Source organism: Aquarana catesbeiana, linkage group LG04 (assembly GCF_042186555.1).
Source record: "Aquarana catesbeiana isolate 2022-GZ linkage group LG04, ASM4218655v1, whole genome shotgun sequence".
Classification (NCBI taxonomy): domain Eukaryota; kingdom Metazoa; phylum Chordata; class Amphibia; order Anura; family Ranidae; genus Aquarana; species Aquarana catesbeiana.
In genome coordinates, this window is record NC_133327.1 from 138,439,198 (window position 1) to 138,449,978 (window position 10,781).

The window sequence follows — 10,781 nt, forward strand, 5'->3', positions numbered from 1 at the left end:
CCTAGCACCTACCTAGGAGGGTGGTACATGTACAAGCCCTTCTGGTTACTGCCAGGTTTTATCACATGGTTGTATGTCTACTGTATTCACAGCACTTTATGAAATACTGCTTGTTCCTGTTGTACATGTACATATACCATTCAGAAATGTATGTCAATATGCACTTCCTTTTGGAAGAGCCATGAATAATGTCCTTATTGTGAAGTTTTGACTTGAGATAGATTTGAAAATAACACAAATACACTGAAGTACTGTACATTTCAAATGCGAAAATTGTAAAAATATACAGTGGGGACGGAAAGTATTCAGACCCCCTTAAATTTTTCACTCTTTGTTATATTGCAGCCATTTGCTAAAATCATTTAAGTTCATTTTTTCCTCATTAATGCACACACAGCACCCCATATTGACAGAATTGTTGACATTTTTGCAGATTTATTAAAAAAGAAAAACTGAAATATCACATGGTCCTAAGTATTCAGGCCCTTTGCTCAGTATTTAGTAGAAGCACCCTTTTGATCTAATACAGCCACAAGTCTTTTTGGGAAAGATGCAACAAGTTTTTCACACAATTGGGTTTAAGTCAGGGCTCTGTCTGGGCCATTCAAGAACTGTCACGGAGTTGTTGTGAAGCCACTCCTTCGCAGATTTAGTAAAAAAGAAAAACTGAAATGTCACATGGTCCTAAGTATTCAGACCTTTTGCTGTGACACTCATATATTTAACTCAGGTGCTGTCCATTTCTTCTGATCATCCTTGAGATGGTTCTACACCTTCATTTGAGTCCAGCTGTTTTCGATTATACTGATTGGACTTGATTAGGAAAGCCACACACCTGTCTATATAAGACCTTACAGCTCACAGTGCATGTCACAGCAAATGAGAATCATGAGGTCAAAGGAACTGCCTGAAGAGCTCAGAGACAGAATTGTGGCAAGGCACAGATCTGGCCAAGGTTACAAAAACATTTCTGCTGCACTTAAGGTTCCTAAGAGCACAGTGGTCTCCATAATCCTTAAATGGAAGACATTTGGGATGACCAGAACCCTTCCTAGAGTTGGCTGTCCGACCAAACTAAGCTATCGGGGGGGGGGAACAGCCTTGGTGAGAAAGGTAAAGAAGAACCCAAAGATCACTGTGGCTGAGCTCCAGAGATGCAGTCGGGAGATGGGAGAAAGTTGTAGAAAGTCAACCATCACTGCAGCCCTCCACCAGTCGGGGCTTTATAGCAGAGTGGCCGACGGAAGCCTCTCCCAGGGCCGATCCTGGCCGGGGTGCACGGGGTGCAGTGCACCCAGGAGCCAGGGAGGTGGGGGCGCTGTTGCTGAAGCGCCAGAGTGCTCCCCTCCCTCCTCCTCTCCTTATCCGTAGGCGGCTCTCTCCGCCGGTCACCGCCACTGCCGCCGCTGTGCCCACCATCCCCCCTCCCTCCTCCTGTCAGAGGAGGAGAACAAGACAGCCGGAGACTGGAGTGGCTGTCTCTGTGTTCAGAGAGAGACCAGCCGTGGCCGCGCAGTGACATCACGGGGGGGGGGCGGCCTGAGCTCGACGTGTTCCACTTCTCCTGTGTGTAACTCCGAGTCCTGCCTGCTGCCCAAGCCTGAGCTCTTTTCTCCACCGGCTGCACACAGTCCTCTCCTCTCCAGCTGTTGCCCGGATGTTTTTAATTAGGCTAATGGGGGGGGGTTGTACTAATGGAGGGGGGGTGATTTGTCCTGGGGGTCTCTACTAATAGAAGGGGTGGTTTGTCCTGGGGGGGGTTGTCCTGGGGGAGTCTGTACTAATGTAGGGGGGGTGATTTGTCCTGGGGGGGTCTGTACTAATGTAGAGGGGGTGGTTTGCCCGGGGGGGGTCTAAACTAATGTAGGGGGGGTGGTTTGTCCTGGGGGGTCTGTACTAATGTAGGGGGGTGATTTGTCCTGGGGGGGTCTGTACTAATGTAGAGGAGGTGGTTTGTCCTGGGGGGGTCTATACTAATGTAGGGGGGGAGATTTACCTTGGGGGTCTGTACTAATGTAGAGGAGGTGGTTTGTCCTGGGGGGTCTATACTAAAGCAGGGGGGGTGATTTGTCCTGGGGGGGTCTATACTAATGTAGGGGGGTGATTTGTCCTGGGGGGGTCTGTACTAATGGAGGGGGGTGGTTTGTCCTGGGGGGCTCTGTACTAATGGAGGGGGGGTGGTTTGTTCTGGGGGGTTCTGTACTAATGGAGGGGGTGGCTCGTCCCGAGGGGGTCTGTACTAATGGAGGGGAGGTGGTTTGTCCTGAGGGGGGTCTGTACTAATGGAGGAGGGGTGGTTTGTCCTAAGGAAGGTCTATTCTGATAAAGGGGGTGTTTTGTCCTGGGGGGTCTATACTGAGGGAGGGGTTTATACTTAGTGGGGGGTCTGCACTGATGGAGGGGGGTCTATACTTAGTGGAGGGGGGTCTGTACTGAGGGGCAAATATAGTTGGTGGAGGGGGTGATACCATGTTTTACCGCACCGGGTGACACCAACCCTAGTGACGCCACTGCAGCTGCGGGCTCTTGTTTCCCCTCTCCTCCTCAGGCACGCTGCTGTACTAGTGAGCGGTGCACTATGTTTCTTCCCCCGCCTTCATATCGGCCAGGGAAGAAAAAAAAAGGAGCAAAGAAGAGGATTGTGGGACATGTAGTCCCAAGGACTGGCAGCCCCACTGTAACACAGAAACTGCAGCCCATACAGCATGCTCAGCTGAATGGGAGAGAGAGAGCAAGGAGCCTGGGAAAGCTTTCAGGGAAGTACACCCAGGACTCCACAGGGAGAGGACAGTGCTGAGAGAACACCATCAGTGAGAGAACCCTGCTGACCTGCGCCATATGAGGGAAAGCCACACAGCCTGGCGCCATCCCTAGTGGAGAAAGGAATGGAGTAATTGCCAGAATACAGATCTGGGCTCTACCCAGCGGAGTCGCCATGGGCAATTCAGAGTGAGCTGAATACTGATCAGAGGAACCGTTGTTGCTGTATCGCTGAGTCAGGTGAGAGGGCCGATCGGCCATTATTTACTAACGTCCATAAGAACTGCAGTCTCTGACCATCTCTTGTAACATGTCTGCATTCTCTGACCATCTCTTGTATCATGTCTGCAGTCTCTGACCATCTCTTGTATCATGTCTGCAGTCTCTGACCATCTCTTGTAACATGTCTGTAGTCTCTGACCATCTCTTGTATCATGTCTGCATTCTCTGACCATCTCTTGTATCATGTCTGCAGTCTCTGACCATCTCCTGTATCATGTCTGCAGTCTCTGACCATCTCTTGTAACATGTCTGCAGTCTCTGACCATCTCCTGTATCATGTCTGCAGTCTCTGACCATCTCTTGTAACATGTCTGCATTCTCTGACCATCTCTTGTAACATGTCTGCAGTCTCTGACCATCTCTTGTAACATGTCTGCAGTCTGACCATCTCTTGTATCATGTCTGCAGTCTCTGACCATCTCTTGTATCATGTCTGCAGTCTCTGACCATCTCTTGTATTATGTCTGCAGTCTCTGACCATCTCTTGTATTATGTCTGCAATCTCTGACCATCTCTTGTATTATGTCTGCAGTCTCTGACTATCTCCTGTAGTATGTCTGCAGTCTCTGACCGTCTTTTGTACTATGTCTGCAGTCTCTGACCATCTCCTGTAGTATGTCTTCAGTCTCTGATCATCTCTTGTATCATGTCTGCAGTCTCTGACCATCTCTTGTATCATGTCTGCAGTCTCTGACCGTCTCCTATATTATATCTCCAGTCTCTGACCATCTCCTGTACTATGTCTGCATTCTCTGACCATCTCCTGTAATATGTCTGCATTCTCTGACCATCTCTTGTAACATGTCTGCAGTCTCTGACCATTTCTTGTAACATGTCTGCAGTCTCTGATCATCTCTTGTAACATGTCTGCAGTCTCTGACCATCTCTTGTATCATGTCTGCAGTCTCTGACCGTCTCCTATATTATATCTCCAGTCTCTGACCATCTCCTGTAATATGTCTGCATTCTCTGACCATCTCCTGTAATATGTCCGCATTCTCTGACCATCTCTTGTAACATGTCTGCAGTCTCTGACTATCTCTTGTAACATGTCTGCAGTCTCTAACCATCTCTTGTAACATGTCTGCAGTCTCTGACCATCTCTTGTAACATGTCTGCGGTCTCTGATCATCTCTTGTAACATGTCTGCAGTCTCTGATCATCTCTTGTAACATGTCTGCAGTCTCTGACCATCTCTTGTAACATGTCTGCAGTCTCTGATCATCTCTTGTAACATGTCTGCAGTCTCTGACCATCTCTTGTATCATGTCTGCAGTCTCTGACCATCTCTTGTATCATGTTTGCAGTCTCTGACCATCTCTTGTATCATGTCTGTAGTCTATGATCATCTCTTGTATCATGTCTGTAGTCTATGACCATCTCTTGTATCATATCTGCAGTCTCTGACTATCTCCTGTAGTATGTCTGCAGTCTCTGACCATCTTCTGTACTATGTCTGCAGTCTATGACCATCTCCTGTAGTATGTCTGCAGTCTCTGACCGTCTCCTGTAGTATGTCTGCAGTCTCTGACTGTCTCCTGTAGTATGTCTTCATTCTCTGACCATCTCCTGTATTGTATCTCCAGTCTCTGACCATCTCTTGTAACATGTCTGCGGTCTCTGATCATCTCTTGTAACATGTCTGCAGTCTCTGATCATCTCTTGTAACATGTCTGCAGTCTCTAACCATCTCTTGTAACATGTCTGCAGTCTCTGATCATCTCTTGTAACATGTCTGCAGTCTCTGACCATCTCCTGTAGTATGTCTGCAGTCTCTGACCATCTCTTGTATCATGTCTGCAGTCTCTGACCATCTCTTGTATTATGTCTGCAGTCTCTGACCATCTCTTGTATTATGCCTGCAATCTCTGACCATCTCTTGTATTATGTCTGCAGTCTCTGACCATCTCTTGTATCATGTCTGCAGTCTCTGACCATCTCTTGTAACATGTCTGCAGTCTGACCATTTCTTATATCTGCAGTGTCTGATCATCTCTTGTAACATGTCTGCAGTCTCCTGTACTATGTCTGGGGGCTCTTTCTAACAGATTCTTTAACAGAAGCCCTCTCTGTGTGCATCAGAGAGACTCCCCTCCAGGTCTCATTAGTGTACGCTCTTCCTGTATTTTCTTTATTGTTAAAAGATCATGGGAGGATCCCAGGGTAACAAAGAGTTCTTAGGGGAACATCTCTGTGTTTGAGTCATTGCCATAGAAACATTTGTGAAGGGGAGGAGTTGGTAAGATGACCACGCCCACGTGGGGCCGCCAGAAATATTTCTGCACCCAGGCGTCTGTGACCCTAGGATCGGCCCTGGCTTCTCCTCAGTGCAAGACACACGAAAGCCCGCATGGAGTTTGCTAAAAAACACCTGAAGGACTCCAAGATGGTGAGAAGATTCTCTGGTATAAGGAGACCAAGATAGAACTTTTTGGCCTTAATTCTAAAATGTATGTGTGGAGAAAACCAGACACTGCTCATCACCTGTCCAATACAGTCCCAACAGTGAAGCATGGTGGTGGTAGCGTCATGCTGTGGGGGTGTTTTTCAGCTGCAGGGACAGGACGACTGGTTGCAATCGAGGGAAAGATGAATGCGGCCAAGTACAGGGATATCCTGGACGAAAACCTTCTCCAGAGTGCTCAGGACCTCAGACTGGGCCGAAGGTTTCCCTTCCAACAAGACAATGACCCTAAGCACAAAGCTAAAATAATGAAGGAGTGGCTTCACAACAACTCCGTGACTGTTCTTGAATGGCCCAGCCAGAGCCCTGACTTAAACCCAATTGAGCATCTCTGGAGAGACCTAAAAATGGCTGTCCACCAACGTTTACCATCCAACCTGACAGAACTGGAGAGGATCTGCAAGGAGGAATGGCAGAGGATCTCCAAATCCAGGTGTAAAAAACTTGTTGCATCTTTCCCGAAAAGACTCATGGCTGTATAAAAGGGGGCTTCTACTAAATACTGAGTAAAGGGTCTGAATACTTAGGACCATGTGATATTTCAGTTTTTCTTTTTTTAATAAATCTGCAAAAATGTCAACAATTCTGTGCTGTGTGTACATTATTGAGGTAAAAACATGAACTTAAATGATTTTAGCAAATCGCTGCAATATAACAAAGAGTGAAAAATTTAAGGGGGTCTGAATACTTTCCGTCCCCACTGTACATACATCCAATGTACAAACAGGTATTATCCATAATGTGCCCACCAAGAGTCCTGGTGGAATTGTGCACATACAGTATACCCGAGTATATATAGGCATTAATACAGTAGAGATACCTCCTGATGAATGTTGCAGTCCTGTCTAGTTGCAGGGGACCCTGAGGATGATGACAATATGGCTTCCGGCTTTGTGTCGGAGACCTGATTAGAAGATCAGCAGTGATGTGGGAGATCCTCCACCTGTTGTCCAAGCAGCTTGGAACGCAGTTTTTCACCAACAGAAACTGTGGTGTGGCACTGGAACTCAGAGTTGCCTACAGTGGTGGTATATTTTTTGGGCGGGGCAGCGCTTCCTCTGGGCGGCGGGTGGCATCTCCTCCTCCGGTTGCTTCACAGCGACTTCCCCTGCGTCTCCTCCTTCCTCCTCCTCAGCGGCCAATAGAATCGCTTCTTCTCTCAAACAATCGGGTAACGGGTCTCAGGACCCGCTTCCTAATTGACCGGGAGGAGAATCAGGAAGACAATAGCGAATATTAATTAGTTAATTAAGCGCTCTGCGCCCCGAGCCCACCCTTTTTTTAAGCCTAGTAGCGCCTCTGGCTCTAATCACGTGCTTCTAAAAAAGAAAAAAACCCATTGGAATCCATGTGTCCAGTGCCCCGCATGTAGATTAGGGGGCCAGACGCATGGATTGGGTGGGTGACGCCCCTGCGTCCTGCATTACGGGCCGCCACTGGTTCCTTAACTACTGTGCGCTTTAAGCCCTAGTAATTGCTAACCTGGCATGCAACTAGGCCTCCAACTACCAGAATTGGCTGTTGGATGCCTAACCTGGTTCTAGCCCATGCTGGTTATTATTTCCTAAGCTAAAACTAGCTTTAAAATCCCAGACCAGAAGGGACAGAGTTAACTAAAATAACAAGAGATATACACAAATTCTGTTGCAATAAACAGGTTCACCTAATAATATACTGGAAAGAGACCACCACACACATATAGTTGTACAGACCTAGCTATCTGATACTGTGCATAGAAGCTAATAACAATAGGACGCAGATAAGTCTGTCACTAGTATTCAGATCAAGAAGTTATTATTATTAACATTATTATAATACAGGATTTATAGAGCCCAACAGTTTGCGTAGTGTTTTACAAGTTATGGCCAGCTACAGTAAAACTGCCAGAACACAGGAAGGCTTCATGCACACTGGTTTATTGTAAACTCTGTTTCTCCTGACAGGAGAAAATCTGTGTTAAAAACTTACCTAAGCTGAATTTTTTACAAACCAGTTTAGGTGAGTTTAGCAGAGTTTAGCAGCATTTGGTGTTTGGGAGTTTATTTATTAACTTGGCCAAAATTTTTATTTATTCTGGCCATTGAAATGAATGAATTCTGAAGTGCTAAACATGCCTAGTGTTTAGACACATTTAGATGCGTTTATGTGTGTTTAGGAGTGTTTGGCATTTTTTTATGCCCAAAGGCTCCTCTCCTGAACACAGAAGAATCGAATTCAGGAGAGGAGCTTTTGGGCAAGAGCAAGAGCTTTGACTGCCTTGAAACTCTGCTACTCCTAAACTCTGGTAAAAGCCTATTTGTTCACGGACACATAGGCTTCTATTAAGTTGGGCTTAGGAGCTTTGGCAAAAAAAAAAAAACGCCAAAAGCTCCTAAGTGTGATTTTGGGAGCAGCAGTGTACATGAGGCCTAATAGTCTTTGCTTCTAGTCTGGATTAGCAACAGTCCTTCCATGAGGACATGTGGTCTACACCTCTCCTCTCTCTCTTCTTCTTTGGTTTTTGAAGCCAGCCTCCCAGAGACAGGAAGTGCTAATACATTAATCTGCGATATTAGCAACTAACAGGAGAGGGCAGCAGATCTGTACATTAGTAACTGGCTTCTTCATCCTAAATCTTTTAACCTGCCCACCAGTGATGCACACACCAGGACTAGGATCTGAAACCATGACAGCTGCTGTATCTGGCAGTGGCTCTTCTTTCTGAGCCACCTGAGAAGCTGGGGAGCACCTTTTATTTTATCTAGCATCTAGTAGCACAAAGTCCCCAAAAGGTTGTAGAATGATTGTTCTGACTGAAGCCTAAGCAGAAAAATAACTATCTCCAGATCATAGCAAACAAAACTGGAGGTAATTAGAACCTACTCTTAGAGGGACAGGTATAGTGCAAGTGTCTGTAAGCAGTGTAGTGGAGTGACATATACCCTCTCCCTGTCACTGGTTGCTATGGAAGCTGTCAACTTCACAGCTAATAGCCTCCTAGCAAACCAGTGACACTACAATAGACAGAGCCTGATGGGGAAGCTGAGACACTAGTTCCCATAAGGTCTGCCTTCCTCTTGTAATTTACAGCAAGCAGTGGGCAGATATTATAGCCAAGCAGGCTGCCTATTGGCTAAGGATCCGTCCACTGCCTACTGTCAATCACAAGGGCCGCAGACTTCATGGGGAACTAGTGTTTCAGAGAGCCCCCATCAGGTTCTGCCCTTGGTACAAAACTCTCTGTTGCTGTGCTGTTTGACAGGTGTAGCAGCAACTGAGAGTGAAGTATGTGCCTTCACACTCGATGCTTATCCCAGATTGATAGTCCTTTCTACCATAGGTACATGAATTTGTCACCCACATTTGTTGCCTGGAGGCAGGTTGGAATGCTAAACAGTATTTTAGACACTGTTTATGAATTCTCCTTTGTATCTTTTAGAAATGAATACACTGAATGGGTAACTTCATCAGCTTTTTTTGTTGAAAGGGTTACACCTGGTACTGGTGAAATGCAAATGTGTCAAACCTTTGTTTCTGAAAAAAAGAATGTTTGAAATGATGGTTTATAATTAAACCACCCATATATATTATGATCTGGGTGAACAGTCTTTATAAATTCTCCTTTACGCCTCATGCACATGGGTATTTGCAGACATAAAATATGTCTAGCATAAAATTCCAAGCATTTTCCCATGCCTGGGGAGCTGCAGCCAGCCATAGAAGTGAACGGCCATTCGTCTTTGTACTCATGTAAATGCTAATGCTTCTGCAGGCCTGTGGCGTCAGGCTTATGTCCATTTTAAGTTTGCTCCTCTTTTTGTGGAGGGCTCCTGGGAGTCCCTTTATAAGGTGGGTGGAGCTGAGGCTCGGGGTCTTGCTGACCAGGGGATCTGAGGACAAGGAAGGCCTGATGGAGTTTCTCTTTCTCTCCCCAATTTGAGGGAGGGGCTGCTGAGGGGTCCCCCACACTGAACAGTTTATGGGAAGAAGGTGATTCTCTACTGAGATTGAACAGATTTCCACAAGGGACATTAAGTCAAGAGTTGGTGTTCCCCTCAGTGGCGTCTCCAGCTTTCATATTTAGGGGGGGGCACATGGGGGGACAGGGACAAAAGTAGGGGGGCAACTATAAAATGCAATTATATATATATATATATATATATATATATATATATATATATATATATATATATATATAAATATATATATATCCTGGGGCCCTTTACTACGATCCCACAACGTCCCTTTCACATATTCTGCAGTGAGCTCCCTTCCTACTTTATTGGGGCCCCCCCAGGGTGGCAGAAAACAAGAGATATGTCACCAGCATACCAAGAAAATATAAGGGTCCAAAGCAGTGGGAGAACTATCAGGGTTGCAAAGGTTGTCTTGCCACCGGGCCCTGGTGTTCTTCCACTGTGGGGTTCCCCAGCCTCCTCTTGCTGTCCTGCCCCTGCTATTGACAGCGCTGGTCTGGCATCTCTTGGAATTTACACGCTGGTTCTCCTGTCCTAAGGATGGGAGAAATCAGTCTGTTTTTTCAGTAACTGAGAGTCCTGGTGGAGTCCTTCCTGCAACTCGCTCTTCTCCCTGCCAATGAGGATGCAGGGGAAGGAGCAGATCGGGCGACCGTGGTTGTGTGAGCGCTCGAATTATGCAGTGTCAGCGAGCAGAGGGAGTGGGGAAGAATCACCCGCAGGAGCTGACTGGGGACGCTCTCCCTCTTAGACATTGCCTTTTTGTTAAAAAAAAAAAAAAAAATGTTTTTTTTTTAATTGGGGGAGGCACATGGTGGGGCACGGCATAATGTTGGGGGTCCCAGGGCCCCCTCTGCCCCCCCTAGGGATGCAATTGGTTCCCCTTGGTTCTTCCCTCTGGGGAGAAAGGAACAATGAGCTAGTGGATTGATTGGGGAGAATAGGGAGAACCAGCTTTAAATTATCACCATAAGTACAAAGCACCTCCAAAGATGAAGTAACTATTTAACCTCATCCACATTGTGGACAGTTTCTATCCTTTGCCATTATTCTGGATGACTCTGCATCAACTACTGCCTAAAAACGGTAAAGAGGTTTATTGTAAGATCTGGCCTCCATGTGAATATCTAAGTGCCTTTTTTACAGCAAATTCCTGGAAGGTGAAGTAAGAGAAGTGGTTGCTGGTGCAAACCTGGCTAGAGGGTCCTGGTGATCAGACTTAATGTGTGCGTGTTCCTGGGATTGAGGGGCTTTATCATACACGGTCAGGAGGGTGGGAAGCTTAGGCCATTGGCCACCATCCATGCAAAGGACAATGT